Genomic DNA, 23,635 nt, shown 5'->3' with positions numbered 1-23,635 from the left:
TTTCATTTGGGGTCTACTGACAGTCTACATAGTCAAGTTCTATACTTATCTCTTTTGAAGGCAAAAAGAATTTAGGAAAATATACCTGTCTTTGAAAATTTTCCTAAATAAGAATGAATAACACATCTGTTCAGCAAGATTTCTTCTAAAAGTTATTCATAAAATGCTGTGACTGTTCCCACCCACTAAATACCATGTAGTTCTTTATACCATATAGCTTTGGTTCAAAGGAGAGGATAGATTAGAAATCTTTCCAGGAAACAGTTTTGTAGCCCTAGATTTTGTAACCTGATCAAGTTCTCTACATTTATTTGTCTGACACTAGTATACTGGAAAATAATTTTGTCAGTCCAAGGGCAGGAGTGAATGTATTATAGTTTACCACTCATGAAGGAAGTCTGTTGTTGTTGTTATTATTATTGTTGTTTTGAAACAGATAGGCAGTTTTGCAGAGACTCATGAATGTTAAGATCCAGAGAATAGGAGACCAGAGAAATGGCTCAGAGATTAAGAGCATAGGCTGCTCTTCCAGAGGGCTCAGGTTCAATTCCCAGGATCCACATGATGGTTTACAACAATCCTTAACAACAATTTCAGGAGATCTAATAATCCATCAGACATTCATTTGGTGAGCCTACATACATGCAGCCAAAATACCCATACATATAAAGTAAGAACACTATTAATAAGATAAACCAAGATGCAGAGACTAAATGATCATAGTGTATCCAGTCCCAATTGGTACATTCACAACACAATGCCTACATCCAAGGCTGAGGAAAAATTAAAAGAAAAGCATGGGTGGAAAGTTTCTAAGAGCCAGAGGACCTTGAGATAGTGTTTTCTAGACATGACAGAGAGATGCAGAACACATGAAATCATAACAGTAAGGGTGCCTAAACAAGATCTACATGATGGCAACACAAGGCAGCATAACAATGTAAATGGGGCAAATTTCACAAGGTCCCACAGCCAGGTAAAGAGCTACAGGCAACGAATGGCTTCTGAGAGAAGGTTAATCTGTTTTCTCTGGGAAGGGGCTCCCTGACTGTTGTTATCTAGTCCCAGCTGGTCAATGCCATGCATACACACACACACACACTAATAATAAATGGTATTTATGTGTGAAAATATACGCATTTCTATACAGTTCTTGTATGAAACAACAATAAGAAGTTATAAATTTGAGAGGGAGTGGAGAGCAACACAGGAGGAGTTAAAGAGGAAAGAAGAAGAGGAACAATTTAAGTTGAGTACTTATATATAAAAGTCTCAAAAAATTAAAACTTCAAATTTAAAACAATAATATTTTAAAATAGATCTCTCACTACCCACAAGAGGCAGACGCTGGCACTAGAATACTGACTGGTTGATTTCAGATTTAGATCAACATCAGAACAGCTGAGAAACAGATGGTTAACATGAACAAGTCTTCTGCCTGTAGGAAAATCCATGGGGGAAAGCCAGAGCATAACAAAGAGGACTGTTGGTGTACTTGGCATCACTGCAAGGACAGTTGGTTGTATAATGCTAATATTTTCTGGCAACGAAGCCAAATGGGATGATCTACTCACCCTTAGGATGTGCTGACCTCAGAGAACAGAAGGTAGTTTTCTTGAGCCAGAGGTTCTTCCTAGCCTTGGCAAAGCTGTATCGCCAATGAGCTCCTTTTGAACTTCCTGTCTTTTAGTATTTCCAAGTCATTTTCTTCCTCCCTGTTGAAGGAACACTGAAATTTACATCACATTTAAATTCCATACTAGAAAGGAAATAGTTAATCATCAGCCTAGGAAATGGGAGGGCATGATGTGCTGGGGGTTGGGGTATACCCAGGGGGTTATCCTCTCTTTCTAAGCCTGTGATAAAAACACACATTGGGTTACTGTCAGAATTGGCTGTAAGCCTAGAACCTCTGCTGTCTCCTCAAAGGTAACTTTACATCTCCAAATCTTATCTATTTTGTATGTTGTAATTTCATTCATCAAATTCTCAAGACTTTAGTGGGTGCATTGTTAGGTCGTCTAGGATCTTTTATATAATCAAGTATAATTCTCAACGGAAGAAAAAACAATACCTTTCTGAGCAAGGGTCGTTGCAATGTTTTCAAGTGGAAATTATTCCATGGCAGGAGCAATTAATTTTGACTTGTGGAACTCAGCAAAATTTTCCAAATGGGATGGCATTAGAGTTCACTCTCAAATTAGAACACTGAGCTGTAGTTCAGAGACTATGGTAATTCCCAAATACTAAGAACAACTTGTATCAATTTTACTGATGGTCTGTAAGGCACTGTCTCATGCCAGGACTAATAAAACTTACCCCAAGGGGAGTTTAGAAAAGTCCTAAATCAGAAGCTTGAGATGTATCATCGATTGCCTGACTCAGTCGGTCTTATCCAAGGACACTGAAAATGCTTATTATTCTGTATGAATCACAAGCCAATCCTTAATCCACATTGTCAAAATCTCTTCTAAGTATGCAAATAGGATAGTCATTCCTCTATAAGCTCATAAAGTGTTTGCTTTATGTCAGCAGTCACTCTTGGCCTTTATTGAATAAGTTATTTTCTGTATTGGGTGTTATGGAGACAAGCATTTTGGAAGATATCTTACAAAATCTAAAGTTGATAATTTTGATGTTTTTTTTTTCAACTTAAGCAAGTCTCCTACTAGATTTAAATAACAGATATGAACTGTATAATATTGGAGCACATTTGTTTGATTTCTTTTTATAAAGGTTCTTGCATTCTTTAAATTTTCTGTGTTTCAGTGGTGTGAGATGTGTACGGTTAGCAAAAGTATCCTCCCATTTCTTATTTTTCAATTATTTATTAATTTACTTTACATCCCGATATCGGCCCCCTCCTACTGATCCCACTTTCACAGCTCCTCCCCGTTGCCCCTCCCCTTCTCCTCTGAAAAGGGTGAGCACCTCCCTCCCATTCCGGGGTATCTCCTACTCCCAACACATCATGTCCTTCCATTTCATAGGCTGATGCCTAACTGTTTCCTCTCTCATATGGAATTTAAATACAGTGTAAATTTCAGCCTTGGCATGGTGACACACATATGTAATGCCAGCACACAGGCGTTGAGCCAAAAGAATCACAAGTTGAAGTCCAAACTAGACTATCAGACTGAACTTCAGAGGAAGACCCTGTTTAAACAGTTTATCCTCGACAAACTTGGTTCATTCGGAAACACAAACATGGCTCAACATGTGAAAAAATCAATAAACGTAATTTACTACATAAACTCAAGGATATAATCATATGATCATTTCAGTATATACAGAAGATGCCTTTGACAAAGTCCAATATCCCTTCATGATAATAGCACTAAAGGAACTAGCAATGAAAAGAACATATTAGAGCATAATAATAGCTATATGTGATGGGTAGATAGCCAAAACTACACTAACTGGAGGGAACCTGAGAGCATTTCCTGTAAAATCTGTACTAAATTCTGGCAAGGAGGTTCAGTGGATAAGAGTGCTTGCCAAGCAACCTTCACAACCTGAGTTCAGTCCCCAGCTACCACTATGGAGTGAGGGAACTAACTCCACAAAATTGTCCTCTGACCTCTACACATGTGCAGTGGTATGCAGGTACCTGCACTTGTCACACGCCTTACATCAACATACACACTAATTAGTTAAAAGAATCTTATAAAATTTGGAATAAGACAAGACTTCCAAGTCTCTCTGCTGATTCAATATTGTATAATCATTCTTAGCCAGAGCAGAAAGCCAAGGGAAAGAAGCTACAAATAGAAAAGAAAGGAGTCAAACCATCCATATTTGCAAACAGCATTGCCCTATATTTAAAAGAGCCTAACTCTAATGTTCTATGAGAAAACTCTTAGTCTTAACATATTTTTTTCATCAAAATAGGATATAGAAATAATGCAAAAATTGGTATCTTTCCTATATATCAATAATGGCCATGTTGAGAAAGAAATCAAGAATTCACTACAATTTGCAATAGTTTTAACAACAACAAAACTACCTTGGAATAAACTTAACCAAGAGAGTAAAAGGTTTCTACAATTAAAGCTTAAGAAATCTGAAATAATTGGAGATGGTGCTTGGAGATGGGATTCTAATTCTTCTCCTTCTAATCCATCTCATAGATTTGAAGAATTACATCTATAGCTTTTATGTACTCCCCATCAAAATGCCAATCCTATTCTTCACAGAAATAGAAAGATATCTTAATATGTATGTGGAAGCACAAATGACTCCACAATTCTAGAGGTACTACCACACGTAGTTCAAGTTATACTATAGGAGCAAAGTAGTGAAAACAGCCTGATATCTACACAAAAGCAGACAGATAAATCAATAGAACCAGAATATAAACCCATAAGGCTTTAGGTACATTATCTTTTTTTATGAAGATGTCAAAAATACACATTTTTGAAAAGGCAAAACCTTAGTGAGTGGTGCTAGCAAATGTTGCTATCTATGTGTAGAAGAATAAAACTAGATCCCAATCATTCCTCTTGTAGAAACTCAACTCCAGTTGTATGAATATAATGTATTAGTATTACACCAGATACTCTGATATTGTTAAAAAATAAAGAAGAAAAAAGTGAACGATCCAGGCATAGGTAAGAACTTTGTACAGACTTCACTATCTGAGGAAATAGCGCCAATGACGGACAAGTGGTATTTTATGAAATTATAAAAACTGCACAACAAAGAAACATTTAATTATCAGGTGAAAAGACAATCCATTGAGAGTACAGTGTTTTCTAACTCCACATGTCTGACACCAGCTTAATATATAGGCTATTCAAGGAACACAAATACCTTTATAACAAGAACTCAAATAACTTAGTCAGTTAATGGGTTAATGAGATGAAGAATTCTCAGAAGATAAATTACAAATGACCAGTCCACACATGAGAAAATGTTCAACTTCACTAAGCACCAGAGAAAAGTAATTTAAAATTGCATTGACATTCCATCTTGTCACAGTTAGAATGATAGTCGTTAAATAAAGGCTTACATAGGTGTAAAACCCTATGAGTTAGAATATAGACTAGTCCAACCACCATGGGAATCATTATGGAGTTTCCTCAAAAAACAAAAAGACTCAAAATATATCTATAATCCTACCTTGACTCCTTGGCATATTCTCAAAAGACTCCAATTCGCCATATCACAGACATACGTGAACATCAATGTTTACCACAGCACTATTCTCAATAGCTAACTTATCAAGAACCAAAGTTACAGGGAAACAAAGGATTGGAAAGTTGTTGGGTAAAATGCTTTGTATACATTATATTTTTCTCTATATATGGTTATATAAATAATATACTATTAGATAGATAGATAGATAGATAAATAGATAGATACATAGATAGATACATAGATAGATACATAGATAGATACATAGATAGATAAGGGGAAACTTAGAAGATTAAAGTTATAGGAAGGGATGAGGTTACATAATAGGAATTTAAAGGAGACTAATGATGGTTAGAAAAAGAAAGTGTTGGTAAGTGAAGAAGAATGTTATCAAAATACATTATATATGTGTTTTAAATATCCTTATGGAGCTAGGTACTATGCACAATGAATAAACATCAACTGAAAAATGAAGTAATAGCACAAGATGATCCTAAAATTCTTGTGAAGTCACAGTATTGAATACCCAATGCAATCTTGATCAAAAAGAACAATGCTAGAGGAATCATTATACCTGATATCAAACTACATACCCATAGCAACAAAACCACCATGGTTTGACAAACAACAACAACAACAAAGCACAAGTATAATAAGATGGAAGACTCCTAAATAAAGCATATAATCACAGCCACTTGACTTTAGACAGTGATGACAAAAAGACAGAAAAGATAAAGACAGCCTCTTTAACATGTGATTCTAGGGAAAATGGATGCATACATGTAGAAAAATGAAAAAATATTACCCTTGCCCTGCACAAAAATCAATTCAAAATAAAAAATAGACAGAGTTGGAGATGTAGCTCAATGATAGAATACTTGCCTAACATTCACAAAGACTTGGGTTTAATTCCTAGTACCACCAAAATATTTAAACTGTAAATATAGTCTCCCAGTTGCACTAGTCACATTTCAGGTGTTTAATGGCCAGAAGTGGTAGTGATTAGCTAGTTAATTGAACATCATACTTACAGAGCATTTCTATCAGCACAGACAGTTCTATTGAACTCTCCCATTGCCACTCTAGATAATAGCTTTATGTGTATAATCTTTGTATATAAATGACCATAAAATCATTCACTGTGGAATAAATGAATGGATGGATGGATAAATTAGTTTGGAAGTATAGCATTACACGACTATTTGAAAAATATAAAAAGAATTCCAGTCATAATCACTATACCATTTAGAGATGCAATTTAAGCAGAGACCAGGGTCTTGTGCATAAGTTTGGAAATCTGAGTAGGGTTTTGGTATGGGGCCATGAACTGTATCATAGCAAGAGAAAGAGTTGCAATAATTACTGAGGAGGAAATCAGATAGAGCAGCAGTCACAATAATCAAATCCACAGCAATACCAAGCAGGGAAAGTACGTATTGGGGTCAGAAGGCAAATGATGAAAAGAAGGCCGAGTGGGTAGAAAGCAGGTCAGAAAGAGCAGTTGAGGACAGAGGCATTGAAATACGTGATGACATCTGAATCCCAGGCTACAGAATTTAAGGGCTGAGATCAACATCTATTCATTTCCTAATTATCTCACTTACTCTCTGAAGAAGGGAAGCTTATACATTTATACTGGAAAGTCTGGTTAGAGAGTTATCTGTGAGTATGCAGAAGAACAGGATTTGGCTCCTACTACAGGTTGTTTTCAAATTCTGGAAGGCTGGGGCTTTAACTGGTCTAAGAACTGAATTTCTGAGAGTAATGACTCTGGGAAGAGTCAAATACCAGAGAGAGGGAAAGAGAGAGAGAGAGAGTGCTTGTTATACATAATTGGTTTTTTTTAGCAGGAATGTTTATAGAATTCTGAAACTAGTAGGACTAATTTAGTCAGAAACTACAGAGAGCGGATGCTCCAGGCTCCTGCCATTTTCTGGAATATTCTATTGTCCACTCCTAGTTTTCCTGAAAGCCTTTTTAGCTCTTATCTACAAACGTACACACTCTCAGTCAGAAGTGGCAATTTATAAATCTGGTTGCCAGAATGTTTTGGTGGGGAAGGGTCGGGTGTTTGGCCACAGGGGAAATTGAATGTAAGCGGAATATTAGAGGTCCCCATTTTCAAACCCATGAGTGAAGCAGACTGGTTGCTGTGAACTCTCCTTTCTTGTAATGGTCAGCCTGGCAATAAAATCATCTCTTCGTTACCTTTTTTAAAAAATAAATTTTAGATACATAAAATTCATCTAAACTTTTGGCTGTGTTCAGACCTAGTGTTCATATTAGTGCGCATCTTTGAAACAAATTTTAAGAACTAGAGCAAGTAAAACTGTTACAAAGGCTGTTAACTATAGTGCAATCTCATTTTGAACCATGGATTTCGAAACCACAGTATAAAGTAGTTAGAGCTAGAGATAGTCTGCCCAACAGAGTAGACAAACCATTCTATCAAACTTTAAGAAAATAATCCTACAAGTAGAGTTTGGGCATTACTAGAGCAGTCAGTTGTGTGCCAACAGTGCATTGGGCCCTCATATGGGACTCTCTCCCAATGCTTCTCTAACCTCTCCAGTTACAGTGACAAGGAGCTTAGATTCCTACTACATGTGTACACTGTTAATTCTTTACAAAGATCACAGATCTTGATTCCCAAGGCTGTTTCTTGTTCTGACTCCACTTATTCTTTCCACCTCATGGAACTGCACTCTTCAGCCTCCAATGCCAGGGCCCAGGCATGAGTCAGTCTATTGAAATGTGGACAGCTCTCTTGGCATGCATGAGCAATCAAATGTCCAAAGTAAATTGATGACTAACCATGTGTCCAAGAGATCCACAGGGCTTAGAGAATTAAAAGGCTTATTTTTATGGTTAAACACTGGGAATGCCATCTCATTCCTGTCCACTGATTTTTTTCTATTATCAGCTGGAAAGCCACCAGCAGATCCCTTGTACATCTGCCAGGATGCAACCTAACCCTTCTTTCAAGTCCCATTTTTGTTCTTAGGGTTATGAATGCCAGAGCCATTCTAAAAGGAATCTGGTTGGGACAGCTAATTGGAGATATAAGGTCATAATTACAGTGTTACAGCATCGGCCTGCATTTTCTTGTAATTTATATTGTTATGATATACATCGTTGGGTTGTCATAGCATTGTTAATAGCTCAAGAGAAATATTTCTAAACTGTAGATATTTAGGAGAAAGCAATAAGTATTAGCATTATCACTCATAGCCTGATGTTCCGAAGTGAAAAAATTAAATTCCAGAGAGCTTATAAACCCTGAAGTTTACTCCCATATCTGTTTTGATTCAAAATATAGACTTTTACCTCCTCTAAGAAGATGCCTGTTTGTTCCTAGCTGCACTAGCAGGAGATCATCTGATTTTAATTGATTGGAAACTGAAGACATACTATGATATTTCTTTCCTGATGAAGTACTATACTGTACAGTCCTATTTTACATGTATACAATAGAATGGGAGCCCATTATGTTAATTTGTAGATCTTTTACCAAACATATTTATTGGGAATATATTATGTGACATCACATGGAGAGAAGATTGAAAGAAATAAAATAAACATGAAATGCCATTGCAGAATATGTAACCAAAGAAATAGGGCTAATGAACCCTTTCCATAATAAAAGGAGAAACATAAGAGTTCCTCAATAAACTAAGCATAGAATTATTGTGCAGATCTCTCTCATCCCCCTCCCAGTGTGTGTGTGTGTGTGTGTGTGTGTCAACTCATTGAACATCACCTAAGTGCTATAGGAAACTGAGATGTTACAGTAAAAGATACAGTCAAAGTGGGCCTGACTTTCATTGTTCTGGATTTCGTTTTTGTCTCAAACTCATGATCCTCTTAGCTTGCCAAGTGATGAGATTATAGGCTTGTTCCATCACATCTGGCCTTAGATCTCTTAATTCAAGAAACAAATAATCAGTGGAGTCTGGATGAGCAAGGTAGACTGTGAAGGATGGTGATATTCAGGAATCACAAACTCTTGGTCTAAAGAAGAATAGGGAAGGGACCATAGATTAAGACAGAAAGAACAAAAGGAACTCGAAGTCTTTATGGACCAGCCAAGGAGAGACACTTGTAAAGTTTTTAGAAGCATAACCATTAGGCATAGGGAAAATCGGAGACCAATGACCTAATTAATTACTTCCTTGATTTAGTTCTATTATAATAAAAATACCATTTGAGCAATTTTATTTTTATAAATTTTTTATAACCAAAAGGTATTTAATCGGGATTACAGTTTCAGAGGGTTAGAGTTCATGACCGTACAATGAAGGCATGATGACAGGAACAAACGCAAGCTTACATTTTATAATCTAAGCAGTAGGCAGAGAGAACTAACCTGAAATGGCATGAACCTTTTGAAACCTCAAAGCTTATCCATCAGCAGCATAACCCCTCCATTAAGGCCATACATCTGAACCTTCCCACAGCGACCACCTGGGAACCAAGTATTCAAACATTTGAACAATTTAAACAGTATAATTCACTACATTAAGAATAGTTACACTATTTCCATATGTTTCCATTATATAATTCTAGAACATTTTATCTTCCAAAATAGGAAGCCATTAAACAGCCACTCCCCATTACCTCTCCCTCCTTGACACATCAACTTATGATCAAATATCTTTATGAATTCATCAATACTGAATATTTCACTCAGCTATATATCTTCATTTGCTTTCTACTGCTGTGGTAAAGGCCATGTAACCGTAATAGTAATAGCAATATTGCTATTATTAAACAGTAAAAGTAATAGTTTGTATGGCTTACATGTTCCAGGGCAGGAACACAAGGCAGGATCCTGGAGGCAGGAAAGAAAACAGAAGAGCTACTAAGGCTCACATTCAGCTGTTTTTCTTATACCTCCCAGGACTGCCTGCCTAGAGATAGCACCACCACCAATGGGCTGGGGTTTGGCCCTCCCCATTAATCGTTAATCATCAATCAAAGAAATGCTTCACAGACTTGCCTATAGGCCAACCTTATGTAGGCATTTTCTCAATTGAGGCTTCTTCCTCTACCATGATCCTAATTTGTGTAAGGTTAACAACAACAACAAAAATTACACAGTAGAACCCATGGCTATTATGTCAGGCTCCTTTCGTTTAATATAATGGCTTCACAGTTATTCCATGTTATAACACATACCATTCTTTTTATGGATGAGTACTATTTTTTGAGGTTATAGTACATTAAAGATTTCATCCAGCAATTGAAAGGCAGTTGGGCTGTTTCCACCTTGGAGTTCTCATGAATAAAATTTCTCTGGGTTTTGTCTTTATAACATTTTGCCTAGACACTTGTTTCCAGTTCTTTGGGCACATGCACTTAGCAGTGGAATTGCTGGATTGCATCATCATTCTATGAGTAGTTTGCTGGGGAACTGCCACACTTCTCAGAACACACTCTCAATTGCTTGGAAACAAGAGCTCTGAGCTTTGAGTTGAACCCTGGATTTGAAACTTCCTATATCATCCTCTTTTGGAAAACTGTATGTTCAAACCAGAGTATAGGAAATGGAGAGAAAGTAAATTTATGATTTAAAAAGTAGGTAGGTAGGAAGGAAGGAAGGAAGGAAGGAAGGAAGGAAGGAAGGAACGTTATGACCTCTCAGCCTTCTCATTTGGGGTAGTATATGGTCCCATGCCTAGAGGGACACACAATTGCCTGATGTACTGTAAGCAATAAATACATGGCAAAGCCTCATCTAAAATACTATATGTAGTCAAAGAGTCCAGTTAAGTAGAGTTACAGCTGTCTTAGTGATTTTTCTACTTATCCTTGCCCCAACTATCCCAGAACTCAGAAGGTAATTTGAATTTTTTTAAAAAACTATCTATTCTGGTTCTTTAATCCCTTAATTTTTTACATTAATTAATTAATCTTGTTCTTTGTATACCCCTCTCACTGCCCCCTTACAGTCACCCCTCCCACAATTCTTCCCCCACCCTCTATCGCCCCTCCCCTTCTCCTCTGAGCAGGTGGAGTCCCCTGGGTTTCCCACCACCCTGGTACTTTAAGTAATTGAGAAACTAGGCACTTCCTCTCCCACTGAGGCCAGTCAAGGCATCCCAGCTAGAAAAAGATATTCCACATACAGGCTACAGCTTTTAGCCCCCATTTCAGTTGTTCAGGACCCACGTGAAGACCAAGCTGCTCATCTGCTACATATGTGCAGGGAGGCCTAGGTCCAGCCCATGTATGATCTTTGGTTGAGGGTTAGGTCTCTGAGAGCCCCAAGGGTCCAGGTTAGTTGACTCTGTTGGTCTTCCTGTGGAATTCCTGTGCCCTTCAGGGTGGAATCCTTCCTCCTATTCTTCCATAAGAATCTAAGAATCTCCAAGCTCAATCAATCCACTGTTTTCCTGTGGGTGTCTGCATCTGTGTGAGTCAGCTAGTGGGTGGGGCCTCTCAGAGGACAGCCATGCTATACTCCTGTCTACAAGCATAACTGATTATCATTAATAGTGTCAGGGATTGGTGCTTTCCCATGGGGAAGGAAATGCATGTACTCACTTATATGTGGATATTCCATAAAATATATGTCACACTCCATAAAATATATAAAATATATGTCACTTCTTGTTTAAAAAGTTAAACAAGAAGAAAGGCACAAGTGAAGATGTTTGAATCTGACTTAGAAGGGGCAATAAAATAGTCATAAGAGGCAGATGGAGGGAGGGAATGGGTGTGAGAGGAGATGGGGAAGGGAGTGGGGGAGTTCCGGATCAGGTGTGGGGAGGAACAGAAAAGATTGCCGGATGACCATGAGAATGAATAGAAATCTGCAACTGACCAGGATGGGCAGGTTGGGAGCATCTCCAGGACATGACAGAGACCTGGGATAAGGGAAGCACCCAAGAATCAATTGTGGTGACCTTAGCTGGGACTGAAAGCATTGAGGATGTGGAACCTGAAGAGGCCACCTCCTGTAGCCAGGCAAGAATCCCAGGGGAGCGATAGGGACACCAACCCATCCACAAACTCTTCTACCCAAAATTTATCCTGTCTACAAGAAATGTAAGGACAGGGAATGGAGCAGAGACTAGGGGATGGCCAACCAATAACCAGTCCAACCCCTTAATTTTTTTAAAATTATTGGACTGTGTGTGTGTCTATGTACTTATATGTATGCACATATATATCACATACACAATAGTTTTCCAATGACAAAATCCTTTAACAGCTCAAATGCCCATGTGGCTATTTTTTGAAGAGAAAGGAATACACTTACTGTTCAAGAAGAGGCTATGCAGATTGCTGGTGAACATCACATGTTCTAAACAGACATATAAGTAAAATCTACCTCGGGGTTTAGTAACTACATATTCCTAGACAGTTTAGCTCACCCACCCTTTGTGACTCAGTTTCCTTATTTGCAAATATAAATCATGACTTTCAATACCTCTCTGTGCTAACTTTCTTGTGAAGCTTTAATAAGATAACCACATCTTCCTGGTATTCACATAGGAAAAGTGTCACCCTCTCTCTGATGCTGCAGAAATTTCCCATGACTTGGAATGAACTTGTTTCCCACATACCACAAGCCACCAGTGCCTCGGGGGAATTAAAGAGCCAAGGGACTTCATCTAAACCTGAAAGAATATCAAATGATCATAAATATTCTCTCCAAATGAAATGAAATTCCACCATAACAAAAGCAGTGCAAGACTCTTAAATGGATCTTTTCTGTTTCCTGCTTATGATTAGTCTCTGTTGGAAGTTATGTTTTTCTAAGAGAGATTAACTTTCTGCCTGTACAGATGTTTCCCTAGTGTTAACATCTGTGGCACTCTGTGCACACAACTTGTCTTATGTGATTTTTGGAACAGTCCCATTGTGAGGAGTTTGGAGCTGTAGGAACTTTCTCAGAACTAGTCTTTGTCAGAAGCAGAATTTGAACTGAGATCACTTCAGTCTTTTAGACCACACTAGTCTTAAAGAATTCCAGAGACTTCCTATTGATATTGCTAATGCAGAAATCAATAAATGCAAAGCCAGTTGCCTGTAGTTACTCAGACAGTTGATAATAAATCAGGGACTAGTTCAAGAAATGTCAGCTCACGTTTATTTCCTCTGAATGGACAGTGGTCCGTTATTTTTAAAGATGATTAGAAGATCAGGGGAAAATCTGAAAATAAGTTCCTCCCATACCTCAATTCCTTCCATCTGGCCTTACTTTATATCTCACCTCCCCCCACCTTGAGCCCTTGAGTTTACTCATAGAAGACACACAGACCTAGGCAGTCCACAGGTGGTTTCTGTTCTAGCATATTAATGGATATTAACCATGGTGGTGGGTAGTTTTATGTGTTCACTTGAGTAGGTTTACAGATGCTTAGCTAAACATCCATCTAGATGTTACTGTCAAGAGATGGATTCTTCAGAAGAATGAACATTGAAATTAGAGTTGACTAAAGCAGACTACTCTCGGTTGTGTGGGTAGACCACATTCAATGCTTGAAGAATTTCCTGAAAAAGAAAATTTGCTTCCAAAATATGGTTGGTGGACCAATGAGAGAATACTCAGTGAGCAAAAATGCTTTCTGTACAAGCCTGATGACCTGATCCCAGGTTTAACAAGCAGGGCTCACTGGAAAGCGTCTATAATCTACTACTCCCAAGGGAAGACAGGAGGCATAAACAGGAGAATAGTCTCGAAGCTCGTGGGCCTAGAGTTTACAGCCCATCTGTAGAAACAAGAGTGACACAGCCTCAATAAGGTGGAAGGAGAGAACTGACTCCCAAAATTGCTCTCTGACCTCTAACATGTATGCCAAAACACACATGTACCTGTCATGTAACCCACACAAGCCTAATACTTTTTCTTTTCTTTTATTGGATATTTTCTTTATTTATATTTCAAATGTTATCCCCTTTCCAGGTTTCCCCTCCAGAAATTCCCTATCCCACCCCCTCCCCCTGCTTCTATGAGTGTGCACACCCACTCATCCACTCACTCCTACCTCCCACCCTGGCATACCCCTACACTGGAACATCAAGCCTTCATAGGACCCAGGGCCTCTCCTTCCATTGATGCCTAACCCTCTGTCTTAGTCAGGGTTTCTATTCCTGCACAAACATCATGACCAAGAAGCAAGTTGGGGAGGAAAGGGTTTATTCAGCTTACAGTTCCATACTGCTGTTTATCACCAAGAAAGTCAGGACTGGAACTCAAGCAGGTCAGGAAGCAGGAGTTGATGCAGAGGTCATGGAGGGATGTTCTTTACTGGCTTGCCTCCCCTGGCTTGCTCAGCCTGCTCTCTTATAGAACCCAAGACTACTAGCCCAGAGATGGCACCACCCACAGGGGCCTTTCTCCCTTGATCACTAATTGAGAAAATGCCTTACAGTTGGATCTCATGGAGGCATTTCCTCAACTGAAGCTCCTTTTTCTGTGATAACTCCAGCTGTGTCAAGTTGACACAAAACTAGCCAATACACCCTCTGATACATATTTGGCTGGAGCAATGGGTCTCTCCATGTGCACTCTTTGGTTGGTGGTTTAGTCCCTGAGAGCTCTGGGGGTTCTGGTTAATTCATATTGTTGTTCCTCCTATGGGGCTGGAAACTCCTTCAACTCCTTGGGTACTTTCTCTAGCTCCTTCACTGGGGACTCTGTGCTCTGTCCAATGGATGACTGTGAGCACCTGCCTCTGATTTTGTCAGGTTCTGGCAGAGCTTCTCAGGAGACAGCTATATCAGGCTCCTTTCAGCAAGCACTTTCTGGAATCCACAATAGAGTCCGGGTTTGGTGACTGTATATGGGATGGATTCCCCAGGTGGGGCAGTCTCTGGATGGCCTTTACTTCAGTCTCTGCTCCACACTTCATCTCCATATTTCCTCTCATGAGAATTTTGTTCCCCCTTCTAAGAAGGACCAAGGCATCAACACTTTGGTCTTCCTTCTTCTAGAGCTTCATGTGATCTCTGAATTGTATCTTGGGTATTCTGAGCTTCTGGGCTAATATCCACTAATCAGTGAGTGCATACTATGTGTGTTCTTTTGTGATTGGGTTACCTCACTGAGGATGATATTCTCTAGTTCCATCCATTTGCCTGTGAACTTCATGAAATCATTGTTTTTAATAGCTGAGTAGTACTCCATTGTGTAAATGTACCACATTTTCTGTATCCATTCCTCTGTTGAAAGACATCTGGGTAGTTTCCAGCCTCTGGCTATTATAAATAGGGCTGCTATGAACATAGTGGAGCATGTGTCCTTGTTATATGTTGGAGCATCTTTTGGGTATATCTCCAGGAGTGGTATATAGCTGGGTCCTCAGGAAGTACTATTTTCAGTTTTCTGAGTATCCTCCAGATTGATTTCCAGAGTGGTTATACCAGCTTGCAATCCCACCAGCAGTGAAGGAGTGTTCCCCTTTCTCCACATCCTCGCCAGCATCTGCTGTCACCTGAATTTTTGATCTTAGCCATTCTGACAGGTGTGAGGTGGAATCTCAGAGTTGTTTTGATTTACATTTCCCTGATGATTAAGAATGTTGAACATTTTTTAGGTGCTTCTTGGCCATTCGATATTCCTCAGTTAAGAATTCTTTGTTTAGCTCTGTGCCCCATTTTTAATAGGGTCTTAAATTCAATTTAGAGAGCTGTTGGTTATCACCAAAGTCTGAGTGGCACTATTGTACCCTTAGGGTTATCATACCAGGCTGGTCATAGTTGTAGTTCGTAGGCTTCATAGTTGGATTAGACTGCTGGTTGTCTTTCTCCTTTGTAAGCTTGCATGGTGCCTCCTGGTACCATGAAAGCTTATCTTCAGGAAGAAGCCATTTCAGGTTGGTACCATGCCAGGAAACTCTGGACTGTGTGAAGTGCATGATGTTTACAGCAGTAGGGACTTAACTCACCTTTGCTGGTCAGCAAGGGCAATAGCAACAGGCTGCATCTTTGAAGAGTCAAAAGCATTCACTATTAATAGCTTTAGAGAAATGTAAATTCAAACTGGGTTAAAATTCACTCTCTGTCCATCAGTTTTTATCCCCCCCACCCACCCCCAAAAAAGTTTGCTAGAGTGAACCTGGGGAAAGAAGAATCTTTTTTTGTTAAGAGATCTGTAGTGATTTTACATTTATGCCCTTCACTTTAATCCAGTCATTGAATTTCACAGTGATTTCTGGGGTGGACAGAAGGAAGACAGCATTTAGAATGATGGAGGCCATGGCAGTGACCAGATTGGCCTCACTGGGGAAGCTGGAGTAACAGAAATTGTGGACTGCGGACTGTGGGAGAGCTGGTATGCAATGTCCTCAGCAGCTTCCAGCCTTCTCAGCTTGATCAGGCCAGCACCTGCTGTGACAAGCAAGTTGACAATCAGTTCAGCTTTCTTGGAGTCACCCTCAGTGGAGATGATGGCTGCCTTATGCTGCTGCTCAGCCTTTTCCATCGCAAATCTGGCTCTCTCTGCTTTCTGCTGAGCCACTCGTTTGACTTCTACTGTCTCTGTGAACTCCTTCCTGAAGGTCAGATGTGTCAGGTATATGTCATCTAGGATGAGCCCAAATGTTGCTGCTCGCTCTGTGAGGTCATCATTCACATGCCTGGAGACCAGTTTTCGCTGGGTAACCAACTCTCCAGCATCGAATTGAGCCACCAGCGACTTGAAGATCTCTGTGGTGATAGATGGCAGCACCCGCTCATCATAGTCCTCGCCAATGTTGGTGTGGATATGAGGAAGCTGGCTGGCCACCAGCCAGAAGAGGATGCGCACTGTGATGTTGACATTCTGTAACTCTTTGCTTCCAGTGACAACCAGCACACTCTGTGGTCGAGAGCAGCAGTCAAAGATAATTGGCTTTTGTACCCAAGGGATGAGAAAGTCAGGCCCTTCTCCTACCACAATGTCCTGTACTCCACGTAATCAGTCAAAAATGACAGCTCTGTGTCAAGCATCCACATTACATAAAGCACAGTTCACCAAGCCTCCTGCAACTGCTAACGCGAGGCTGAACTTTCTGATACACTCAAGCACTTTGGCAGCCATGACTCCTTCTGTTGCTTCCACTCATACCTGCTATCTCTCTGACCTCCATATGAATTCCCCAGCCCCACATTGTAAAGAATCTTTATATACCATTGTAGTGTTATAAACTCATACAGACACCATAGAAATCTGTGGAAGCTTCTCAAAAGATCCAAACCACAACTGTCAGTTCTGGACACATTTCTGTATGACTGACACAACTTCACACTGCAGAGATATTTTCTCATGGATGTTTATGGCTGCTCTATCCAAACATAATAGCTAATAAATGAGACCACATAAAAGTAAAACATAATATAAATATACAATTGAGTTATATTCAGGTATAAGGAAAAATGGAATTATAAAATGTGGAAGGAAATGGATAAGATACCAGCGAAGAATTGAGGTAGTTCAGACACAAAGGGCATATGTTCCTTCTCAAATGCAGAGCATAGTAGCTGTTATATATGTCTATCTAGGTGAGCAAATGTAGGTAAAGTTCAGGAACCCAGAAAGGATGCCGTAAGGCAGTGGAGTGTCAAAGACAGTGTAATTAAGTAGAGAGTGGAATACTGGGGCATGAAAGGTTACAGTGGAAAAATGAGGATAGGAACATAAGGCAGAAGCAAGATGATGGGCAAGAATCAATCAAAATGAACTATGTATCAAAATGCTATATGGAAACTTATTACTTTGTAAGATAATTGTGGAAAATAAAAAAAAAAATAGGTGCCAGTGAGATGATGTACCTCTTAAAGACAAGTCTGAGTTGAATTTCCCCAATACCCTGCCACCAACATGGTAGAAAGAGAAGGCCAACTTTGGCAGGATGACCTTTGTCCTCCATAGGCACCTTCACACATATACTCATACACATAAAATGAATACATGGAATAAGTTGAAATAAAACATCGAAAAAAATTGGAAGTTTGGGGTTGCCTATAATACTCTGCATTTCAATAACAAAACCAAAAAGATGTAATCAGACTCCACTCTCCATGAGATGATCACATGAATTAGTTCTGTATACTTTCATCATTATCAATGAACAAAATATTTGTGATACCTACTTTTCCCCTTGCAGTAATGTTAGCAACTGTTGATATATATTGCCTTATTCCATTACATCATTCATGCTGTTTCTATAATTCTGTCTCCTCTTAGGCATAGTTGAAAACTTCATTTTATAGAAATCTCTCTCCATTAATTTTTATGATTTACTTTGAGTTATAGTTCAGTGAACAAAATCAGGAGAAATGCTTGATTCCACTACTTTTTAAAAGACCATTTAAAAATATTTTATACCATTGACCAAAAATGACTGGGATGTGAGTTACTCTGTGTGCTGGTGTGCGTGTGTGTGTGTGTGTGTGTGTGTGTGTGTGTGTGTGTGTAGAGCATCATCATAAACTTATGGAGTCCTTAATATTGTAATCATTTCATTTCCCACAGATATCGTTATTAATGCTCACATTATCACTGTTGGACCAGCGTAGCTTTTGCTTCCCTTTGAATGACCCACATACTTTGTTGTGTTTGTACAGTGATACTCAGTTACAGTATACTCTTCGTAAAATACATTTCCCAAGTTTAGACCCATGCGTACAACCATGAGTGAACCATCATAGTCAAGGAAACGGACTTAGCTTTCACACTCCCAACATTTCTTGTTGATCCCTCCCTCAAACCTCTACACTTCCCTCAATCCTGGGATAATAAAAAAAAATACTTTCTCTTTTCAGTGTTTTAGAATCAAATGTGTGGAAACTGAAAATGCTCATGCTTTATTTCCCAACTTCTTTTGCTCAGTAAAATTATTTTGACCCTTATGTTGCCTGTACTCTACTTATGGTTGCTATTCTCCTGAGTTTTACATTCCAATGCTTCCTTATTAGTGTCTTCTTGTTGTTGTGACCAAATGCTTGAAAGGAAAGGAAGCAACTTAAGGGAGCAGGTAGGGTTACTTTTGGTTCACAGTTTAAGGGTACAGTCTACCATGACAGGGAAGTCATGGTATGGTAGAGAGACATGTGCTAGCTGGTGACACTGTGGCTACAGTCAGAAAAAAAAACAAAAAACAAAAAAAACCAAAACGATGTGAACAACGTTTCTTAGCTTGCTTTCTCCTTTCCATTCACTTCAAGACCCAGATATATTAGTTTGCTTCTCTGTTGCTATGATAAATACCATTACCAAAAGCAACTTTGGGAGACAGGGGTTTATTTTAGCCTCCTATCACTGAGAGAATTCAGGGCAGGAACTCAGGCAGGACAGGATCCTGGAGGCAGGAGCTGTTGCGGAGGCAATGAAGGGTGCTGCTTACTGGCTTGCTCCATATACCATGCTCAGCTTGCTTTCTTATGCAACCCAGGACCACCTGCTCATGCTCAGGGATGAAGAAAATGCCCCATAGACAGGCCCGTAGGCCAGCTGATAGAATTCTGCAAAGGAGGTCTCCTCTTCCCATCTGAATTTATTTGTGTAAAGTGGAAAAAAAGCTAAAGCTAACCAGCACAGCCTATGGGATGGTGGCATCCATTGGTGGGGTATGTTTTACCCTCAATTAAGCCTTTCTAGAAATACCCTTTTAGATTTGCCCAGATGTCTATTTCCATGATGATTCTAAGCTCAGTCAAATTGATAACAAAGATTAATGATCAGATCTTACACAACTAACTTTTAAAAAAAATGAATGTTGTCCAATTTCTCAGATTATCTCATATATCATTTTAAGTATTATATAAAACATTGTTCCTAATATAAGAAAACAAAGATGGTTTTCCTAATTTTTCTACTAAAAGTTTTAAAACTAGGTGGTTATATTTTTATGCTCACAATCTAATTGGAATTGACTTCATGCATAACATAAGGTGCAGGTCAAAAGTCATTACTTGTTTATTTTGTATGTGATGTGCAGTATTCTAACAGCATTTGTCAACTCTTTTTGTTTCTGAATTACCTTTGTATCGCAATAAAACCCATTTGCCAATGTGTATGTAGACATGTTTCTAGACTATGTTCTGTTCCACTGATATATATGCCAGTCTTCATACTGGTACTGTTATTATGGTGTGAATCTGAAATGGTCCATGAATGGTTGAGCTATGATTTATCTCAGTACATGGTTTTTAACAGGGTGAAGATAATTCCCTCTACTTCTTGCTTTGCTTTGTTGTTTGTTTGTTTTTTTTTTTTACCAAAACCAGACAATAAATATCTGTCTTCAAATTTACTTTTTGCACCTACATAGATTCTAGCCAGTCACATGTAGTTCTTTCTGCCTGTCTTTTTTTTTCTCTAATTGTAACTATGATTAATTACATTGATTGGTTATTTTTTTAAATTGTTAAACCACCCTATAATGCATTAAATAAATAGCATTTTTCCATAAGGTCCATTACTCACTTTTACACATTATTAAATTTAAAACCTGTTTGTGTGAACTTTTTACCTATATAGGTTAAAAAATAATGTAGGCACAACCACACACATGTCACATGCCCATCTAAGAATCACAGGATGCAAATGCTCAGAAGAAACGTAAATGAAAACCAAGTGAGACAAGTCAAAACCGTAGGTAGTCTCCACACAGTGAGGCATGGGAAAACTGATCTTTTAAGATTAGAGAGAGACTCACTCTCCCCACCAACATGAAACCATTTGCCACTGCATTTAGGATAAAACTTGAATTAGTTCTTAAAAAAAAAAAAACAAAACACCTACTACTCTGCATTACTGATACTTGAATCAGTAAGATAGGACAATCCTTAAGTCAGGTTTGTGGCAGAATTTGTGTAGGGCTGGTAATTTTTCCCTAGAAACTTGATAGAAATAAACACCAAGGCCATATTGCCCAGAAGTTTCCATTATGGGGATATTTTTAACTCTCAATTTCCTAAATAGGTAAAGAACTTTCCACATTATCTACTTTTTTTTCTTGAATGAGATTTGGTATTTTGTGTTTTGTGAAAAAGTAATAAAAGATGTAACTAGGGTTTTACCACAGACATACTTTCTAAAATCAGATTTTTGTGTCACTTTGCCTAGAAATAGAGAGAAAAGTAGATGAGTTTTAAAGTCATGACACAGAATGAGAACATAAATACTGGACCACTTCTTTGTGTGGGGTTGGCTAATTCCAAAATATTTGACATGAAGATCAAACTTCACTTCTGTTAAGATTTGTGTGTGTGTGTGTGTGTGTGTGTGAGAGAGAGAGAGAGAGAGAGAGAGAGAGAGAGAGAGACTTTTAAAGTCAGTTCCTACTAATAAAGCAGACTACTTGTCTAGTTTCTATTTTCTGCAGATGAGATGGGATTAGAATGTTTCTCCTAATTTTAGCAATCCAGGCATACGTGACAAGTTGTTTGGCTTTGCTCGTGTTGCAAGCAAAATGAAACCACTTCTGAAAGAATTTTTGTCTTAAAATTATAGCCATAAAATGAAGTAGATTAACTTCATGTTCTTGGCAAATAAAGACTGAGGTCTTGTTCAGCTATGAACTGGGATTTGTACTTTGTGATTTTGCCCCTTTTATTGAAAATAGATTCTCTTTTCATACAACATATCCTGGGTATAGTTTCCCCTCCCTCTGCTCCTCCAAGTTTCTCCCCCATCCCTACCCATCTGAATTCACTCCCTTCCTGTCTCTCATTAGGAAAAAATAGGCTTCTAACAGATAACAAACAAATGTGATGAAATAAAATATAAAAAAATGAAATAAAAGCCATCACACTAAAATTGGACATGGCAGCCCCACGAGAGAAAATAGTCCCAAGGACAGGAGTTAGAGACCCACTTGTTTTTACAGTCAGGAGCTCCATAAAATACTAAGCTAATAGCTATAGTGTATACACAGAGGTCTCTGTGAGTTCATATGGGCCATTTTTAGTAATTCTGAAGGCTTTTTTCTCCTGGTATCCCCTTCTAACAGTCTTTCTGCCTCCTCTTCTAGGGGTTTTCCTTAGCTCCAAGGATGGGGTTTTATGGTGACCTTCCATTTAGAATATATCTCTTTGTCTCTGTGTCTCTGTCTTCCTCCATCCCTCCATCCCCCACCACCCCTTTCTCTCTTCCCACACCCTGTCTGGCTGTGGCTATCTGTATTTGTTCCCACCAGCTGCCAAAGGAAGCCTCTCTGATGATGACTGGCTAATCTTGACTATCTAGTCTCTGGTTCATGGTTACATAAGCAGTATAAACTATGGGTTCCTTCTGGTGACGTGCGCTTTAATTCAAATCAGAAATTGGTTGACTACTCCCAAAGGTTCTGTGCCACCATTGCCCTAGTGTATTTTTCAGGGAGGGCAGATTGTAGGACAAGGGTTTTATGGCTGGTTGTTGTTTACATTTCTCTTTTGGTAACCTGCAGAGTACCTTCCAGTAGTAAAGAAACTAGGACTTAGGGCCATATAAGCACCAGCTCAACTTTCCCATGTTCAGTGAGGCCCTGCTCATATTATAGAGAGCAACTTTTTGTCTTAGCAACAACCTGAATATTTTGGGGATTTTCATTGGACCCCCTTGGTCAAGAACTCAATGGAATGTAATCAAGTCACTCCTAGAATCAAGAGATGACTAGTTGAGACTATATCATCCATTCCTAGGAGTTCTCACTAAGGTCACCCTCATACATTTCAGGATGTTTCCAATGCACTAGCTTTCTACACCACCTCCCAAATGCCCCCTGATCCAATCATCTCTTTCCACACTGTCTCCCTCCAGCACATCTTCCCCCAACACATGATTTCCCCATGCCGGTCCCCAAATACCTCTAGTTCACCTGTAAAATATATTCTATCTCTTCTAGGGATATCCATGTGTCCCCTTTAAGCCCCTCTTCTTTACCTAACCTCTCTGGGTCTATGGATTGCTACTTGGTTATTGTTTACTTATTGGCTAATATCCACTTATAAGTAAATACAAATCATATTTGTCTTTCTGAATCTGAGTTACCTCCTGAAAATTTCAGTGTCATTTTTTTTAACGACTGACTAATAACTTTGTTGGATAAATGTACCACGTTTTCTTTATTCAATCTTCTGTTGAGGACCATCTAGGTTGTTTGCAGTTTCTTTCTTATAAATAAACCTTCAGTGAACATAATTGAGCAAGCATCCTTGTGCTAGGATGCAGTGTTGTTTGGTAGTGGCATAGCAGAGTTTTAAGGTAAATCAATTCCCAATTTTCAAAGGAACCGTCATATTGATTTTCAAAGTGATTGTACAAATTTGCACTCCCACGAGCAAAGGAAGAGTGTTCCCTTTGCTCCATATCCTCACGAGGATCTGCTGTCACCTGAGTTTTTTTTTAATTTTTAATATTTTTTATTACATATTTTCCTCAATTACATTTCCAATGCTATCCCAAAAGTCCCCCATAGCGCCCCCCACATCCCTACCCACCCATTCCCATTCTTTTGGCCCTGGCATTCCCCTATATTGGGGCATATAAAGTTTGCAAGTCCAATGGGCCTCTCTTTCCAGT

General features: G+C 38.9%; 1 protein-coding gene and 1 pseudogene across 1 annotated transcript in view; one reads left to right on the top strand and one right to left on the bottom strand.

Moving 5' to 3' along the window:
- The window catches only part of Col4a6 (collagen type IV alpha 6 chain), a 318,869-nt gene that overhangs the window by 109,814 nt on the left and 185,420 nt on the right, over positions 1-23,635 (top strand). The gene's annotated exons all lie outside the window — the stretch shown is intronic.
- On the bottom strand, positions 16,328-17,167 carry LOC110286405 (annotated as a pseudogene).

The sequence above is a fragment of the Mus caroli genome, chromosome X, assembly GCF_900094665.2.
Source record: "Mus caroli chromosome X, CAROLI_EIJ_v1.1, whole genome shotgun sequence".
NCBI classification, from domain to species: Eukaryota; Metazoa; Chordata; class Mammalia; order Rodentia; family Muridae; genus Mus; species Mus caroli.
This window is presented reverse-complemented; position numbering and strand designations above follow the sequence as displayed.